Source organism: Chinchilla lanigera, unplaced genomic scaffold (assembly GCF_000276665.1).
Source record: "Chinchilla lanigera isolate Chin_1 unplaced genomic scaffold, ChiLan1.0 scaffold00053, whole genome shotgun sequence".
In the NCBI taxonomy this organism is placed as follows: domain Eukaryota; kingdom Metazoa; phylum Chordata; class Mammalia; order Rodentia; family Chinchillidae; genus Chinchilla; species Chinchilla lanigera.
Window position 1 is genome coordinate 14,997,026 of NW_004955454.1, and position 6,397 is coordinate 15,003,422.

Below are 6,397 nucleotides of genomic sequence, written 5' to 3' on the forward strand. Positions count from 1 at the left end.
GGGGGCGCCCCGGCCGGCTGCTGCGCCCGGCTCGTTGGCGGCGGGGCGAAGCCGTGATCCGTCCGCACGCGTGCAGACCGCGCGCCGCGCCACAGCCTTCTCTGTCCGGTCCCCAGGGACAGCCCGGGGCGCTCGCGGATTGCCTGGAGCGAGGGAGGAGGGCCTGCCCGGGAAGCTGGGCTGGCCCTTTCTGGCCCGGTCCCCGTGCTGGGGATTTGAGGAAGGTGTTGGCCAGCCCTCGCGTCCTAGTCTCCGCTCAGGGCCGGTCCTCGCTCTGCGCTGCTGGGAGAGAAGCCTCCGTGAGGACCCTGGGTGTCTCCTGCTGAGCTAGCGGGCCCCGCTTTATCTTAGCATCAAGGGATACGAGAGAAGGATTTCATGTTATTCCATGAGAATAATTCATTTCGAGAGAATGATTTCATGTTGAGCGGGTCCGTGAGGACTTTGAAGATCCCTCTCCCACTGTAGTAACTTATTTTTAGCAGAAAAGTGGTCCAGCAGCTTTATGAATCAATGACTTTGGAAGCTTTGGAGTTTCATCTATATTTAGCAATGAATCACCCGAACATCTGAGAATCCACTTGGTTGCCGTGAAAGTGTAGAGTTGTCACTTAGCAGCATGAAAAGGTATGGCTCGATGCAGATGCACACTGACACGGTATGTGCCCATGGGTGGGGCACGGTGACACCTCCCTGGTACCGACGACGTCTGTGATACATAGGTGATGATCTCCATCACACATAGGTCGGCGTTAACGTTGCGGAGTCACTGTAATCGTTAGTAGGACTTTGTTCAGGACAGCTCAGATCTTTCCTGGGCTTTTTTTTTTTTTTTTTTTTTACAGTATGAGTGCGATACCTTTGCTTGTGAAGGGCTTTGAAACTTCCTGATCTCTGACTTCATTGCATTTTATCATGGCCCATGATAGGCAGGGACAGATACCCACGGGGAGGTTCAGGGCTGGTCCAAGGGCGCAGCCTCAGTGATACCGTTTGGGACAGTAGGTGTGTCTTCTGGCTTTTCCCATGTCTCTCCTTTTGGATCTGTAGTAGGTACTCAGTTACTGAAAAGCAAAGGAGCAAATTTATTAGTTAATGTGCATTTTTTTAAGTCTCAATTTTTTTTTAATTTTAAAGAGTAAAAGAAGGATAACAGTAATAAGGGGGCTTACCGAATTACAGACAAAGTGGTGGGAAATTACCAGTGAATATACATTTTAGAAATGAAGTAGAGTCCTGAAATAATTCTGTTGTATCGCTTGATAATTGAATTAACTGCTCAGCACGGGAGCAGATATCATCCAGCTGTGCACTGTCTTCTAGAGATGAATTTCTGTGTTTCTCAGCATGGTTTCCTGTTTAGGGGTGGGGGAGAGCTCACCAGTAACTGCTAAGGTAACTGTATGGCTGCCAGTCAGCCTGCTGTGGTGACTGCTGTAGTCAGTAGCTGCTGAAGTACTTACTGGTTCATACAGAAGGGCCCCAGGTATATTTGGCAAAGAACTCCTGCCCGCCTCTGTTAGAAGTTCCTCCCTAAGACGAGCCCCGCCTTCTGTGTGACTGTTTTCTAAATCAGAGCATCATTTGAGGTAAAAGCGCGGAGTTAGGAGGTGGGGCGCAAAGGACACAAAGCAGCACGATGTTTCATTTTCTGACGGCACTAGAGAGCCTTCTGGGTGTAGGCCCGTCTGCCAAGATTTCTGTGAAGTACACTCATGGCCTCCCATCTCTGCAGCTTAGCCGAGGGAAGGATGTAGAAGAGGAAGTTTCTTTTTTCACTCAGAGATACTGAAATATTTCGTACAGCTGCCTAGTTTCCTGACACTTACATTGTGAAACCCTGAGTATACTCTATCATCATTTCTAAAATTTATTTTGAGTAAGTTCCCACTTTGGGGGAGACACCCAAGTATAGAGAATGGTCTGGGAACCTACCAAAGAGGGATTAGAAATTTTGTAACCGGCCAGTTCAAAGACTTGGATCTTCTCTTGTTTTGGGCTTAAGTTAGGTGAAAAACTCGTATAACCCAGGGTAGCAGGTTTAAATAATTAAATCAGGAGGGTTTATCCGTGATGACAGGGCAAGGGCCTATAATCCCCTTTTCTTCTTCTTTGTTGGGTTTCTTCTTCACTTTGGTTTAGTGTTTCATTCTTCTTCTTACTGAATAAGCTGCCAACATTATTCTCCAACAAGCTGTTCCTTAAAATTGTATTTCTAGTCAGGCTGCAGTTTTCGTGGGCGCAGGACTCTTCCAAAGTGACGCTGATTTCTGCGTGCTCTGTTACTCTCAGCGGATTTCTAAGCCCGCTTCTCCATTGCCTTCTTTAGCTCTTTTCCCGCCGTCTTACAAATACGTCTGCAAACCGGGAGCTGACGCGGTGTGAGTGGGCCGGTTACGGGTGGAGATTGTGCGTTAGCCTCATTGTTGCAGATTCTTCCTTGATTCACATCCTCAGATCCCTAACCTGTGGCCTGTAAAACAGCACACTTGGAGGTAAAATTGCACAGTGAGTCTGAGCTGCAGTTTCCCAACCGTCCAGGCTCTGTCGGTGAGTGCAGAGCCGAGGGAAGGAGGCTGCGCCAGCGTAGCTCAGAGGGACTTTGAGTGTGTCTCATTTCCTTTTTCGCACTTCATGCTTCAGACAAAGCTGAGTGTTGCCCTGGCTGTGTGTCCCACCTCTGTCTTGAACCACAGACCCTCTTACCATCCTTTACCGATGCCAAACCTGACTGACGGGAAGCTCCTTGTGAATGTGTCTCTGGTTCTCACCCTCCGCTCTCTAGATAACCCATGCCAGGGAGCTGTCCTGACCTCCTTGGTCCCCCTGGGCGCCAGTGAGAGGCCGTAGGGCCTCTGCAGAGTTGGGTCTGCGTTCATGGTGCCTCCACCTGGAGCTACGGTGGCCGCCTGGTGCTTGGGCCTCGTGGGTGCCTCCCCTTCCTGTAAATCTTAACTCCCTTAGGGGTGCGGGGAATGGAGAAGCCGGCTGCTGGAGGCCCTGTGGAGAAACCACTTCTGCTTTCCATGGGAAAGCTGTGTCACTGCGAGCAGAGCTGTCGCGAGGGAGGAGGCCCAGAGAAGAGGCGGCGAGGAAGTGATACCTCCCCTGCCCCCAGCTGTGCTCCTGGGCCGGCCTCTGGCTGGGCCCCGCCGGCCTGGCTGTCGGCTTTTCCCCTTTTTTAGTTAGCTCTGGAGGGAGGGAGGAACAGGAGAGGGACCCAGGAGAGCAGTGGGGAGGCCTGAACTGTCCTCGTGTGGGTCCCTCGCAGGCAGAGCTCACAGGGGCTCCCCTTGATTTGCCAGCAACAGCAAGACATACATTTTGAAATCCTCCACTATGGAAACCATTGTGAAACTCTAAGCTGATATTTTGAAGTCTTTTGATGGGCAGTATACAATTTTTTTTAATCCTAACAATAGTTCTTCAGGGCTGTTTTTCAAACTGCTTAAACTGTGGCCCTTTAAATTTCTGGAGCACAGCAGTGATTGTCAAACTTCTTTGGCCACAGCCCCTATCCAGAAAGATATTCCATGTGCACCAAAATAGACATCTCTCTGCCTGTAAAATCAAAAACAAAAATGGCAAAAAAAAAAAAAAAATCTGGTGAAGGAGCACACCAATCCTTCGGGGTCTAGAGTAGTCTGCGCCAGTCCATTCGGCACCATCAGGGTAGAAAACATGCAGAGGAGAATCCAGTGACTTTGTAAGCCTGGGCCAGGTAGGAGGGGTATTGAACAAATACAAAATAAGCCAGGTGCTGTGGCACACCTGTAGTCCCAGCTACTCAGAAGGCTGAGGCAGGAAGATTGCTTGAGCTTGGGAGTTCAGGGCCAGCCTCGTCACCACAGCACAAGACCCCAGCACAAAAACAAACAAACAAATACAAATTAAGATACACCCATGCAGTGGAATTCCTTGTAGATGTCCCAAAAGATACCATTCCGTTAGACTTCCTCATAGGAAAAAAAACATTAAAAAGCTGAAGGGATATGATACAATTTCTGAAATAAAATATTCATATATGGGACATATCATGTATAAGTTCCATGTATACAACATTTTTACACTGAAGGCTTAGAGGTTACTGTTTCTGGGTGATGCTGAATGCTATCTTTTTTTTCCTTCTGTACATCTTTTTTTTATTTACGGTGCCGGATCTTTAGCCTTGCGTACATGGACTAGTGCTGTACTACTGAGCTGGACCCCCAGCCCGTATCTTTATCTTTAAAAGAGCAGCATTGAATATGATTTTAAAACGACAGGATTGGGAGCAGTGAAATGAAGCCGGGGAGCCAGCGAGAGCCCTGCAGTCCTGCAGGTGAGGTCCGTCAGAGCACTTGGAGCAGGGCGGGGACGCGGTCACCCCCAGGTGCCTGCGGGCTGCGTCCAGGTCCCCCAGTTACCAGCCTGGAATGCTCAAGCCCCTTGCATAGAATGGGATAGTATTGGTACACCTACGCATATCCACCCATGTACTTTAAATCCCCTCTGGTGGTTTGCTGAGGGGAACAGTTAATGCTTTAATTTTTTTTATACATTTTGACCAATTTTGCGTGCTTATATCTGGTAATCTGAGCAACTTATGTGAAGACAACCATCTGCAGTGTAACAACCATTGGTGAATTCCTACCATCCGGTCTAGTGACACTATGTATCGTCTCTAATGTTCTGTTAAATTATTATTTTCTTACTCCCTTTAATGATTTGATCAATCTTCCATTGTTACATCTGGCAATCTGAGCAACTTCATTGAGGATAACAATATGTAATATAGCAACCACTGTTAATCCCTATCATTTGGTTTGAAACCCTGTATCATTTTTAATGTCCTTGCTTTGTTTTGTTTATATTTTGCTATTGTTCTTTTTTTTTTTTTTTTTTTTTTTTTTTTTTTTTTTTTTTTTTTTTTTGTAGAGAGAAAAAGTCAACAAAAAAAAAATAGAAAATAAATAAATCCCCTCTGGATTACTTATAGTACCAGATATAATGAAAATGCTATGCAAACAGATGTTAGAGGAGAGGGTTTAGGGAACGGTGTGAAACCGTGTCTGGAGGTGTTCCCCACGGATGCCTTTCTTCTCCCCTGGGGCTGGGCTGGAGTCTAGAGCTTCCAGCATGCTGGGGAAGTGTTCTCTTACTGAGCCACACCCACGCCCCGGATGCAACTTTTTTCTGAATATTTTATATCAGTGATTGGTTAAAAAAAGGTGTGGGATGTGTGGATATGGAAAGCCAGGTGTAGCTGTAAGCAAGCCTGCCCAGGAGAACTGAGGTGCCCGGAATGCTGGGAGTACAATATTTCCTTGAAGCTTTCACAACTGTAGTGGCTTAGTGGTCAGTGTAGTGAGCCATCCTCATTCTATTATCATTATTATTATTGTTGTTTTTCTTATCTGAGGTGGTAAGCATAAAGCCAGGGCCTTACTCCTGCTAGGTAGGTGCTACACCCCTGAGTGACGCCCCTCAGTATGTTTTTGGAGCCAGCCGGAGCGTGAGGAGTTGGGGTACAAATTTGCGCGTGTTGTAGGAGATCTTGTCGCGGGGAGGCCCCCGTACATGGGAAGAGGAGGTTTTGGTGAGAGAGGCAGGCTGGGTCCTGCAGGGAGCGTGCTGGGATCGCTCTGTGACCCAGGACTTGTGGGGAGCAGGGGTAGGGCTGGGAGAGGCCTCGGCTGTAATACTAGGTGTAATACGTCAGCTGTAATACTAGGTGACGGATTTTACTGCATAAGGAGAGGGGACCTTGCAGCCTTTTACAGAGAAGCCAAGTTTTTGTCATCACAGGCAGTTTCTTGCTACGTTTTTTTCATAACAAGATACTTATTATTTAGCCAAAGAATGAAAAGATATTGACACTGCTTTACTGCTTTACTACCTTTGAATAGGTAGATGATTAACTGAAGATCACAGGGACTTCCCCAGAGATTAACGCGGAGCTAGGAAACACTTGTTGTGTTTGTTAGGAGAACGGAAGGCTTAACCTTGTCCTGGTTGTCCACAAGTAGCTACTTCATACTTGCCCTGCATTGTACTGATCTTACCCACACATTTTGCCTGCGTTTTCCTGATGATGACAACATTATTGAAGACATCAGCTGTTTGGAGTGGAGATCTAAATTTCTGGGGAGTCGCCTTTTTTATCTGATTTAAGAGAAGGCGAGTATATCGTAATAGAGCAACTTCGTGTTGGGATTCCTATGATTTATAGTTACCAAAAGCATCACCGTATCTTGGAATGGCAGCATTTGGTCAAGACTAAGCAACTACCCGCATAATCAGGTACAACATGCTGAGTTCCTACCACATTCAATACCTCTGAGGCACTATTCATTTCAGTTGAGGGGAGACTGTATAACGTGGAAGGAAAATGGACTTCCATGTTAGACCTGACTTC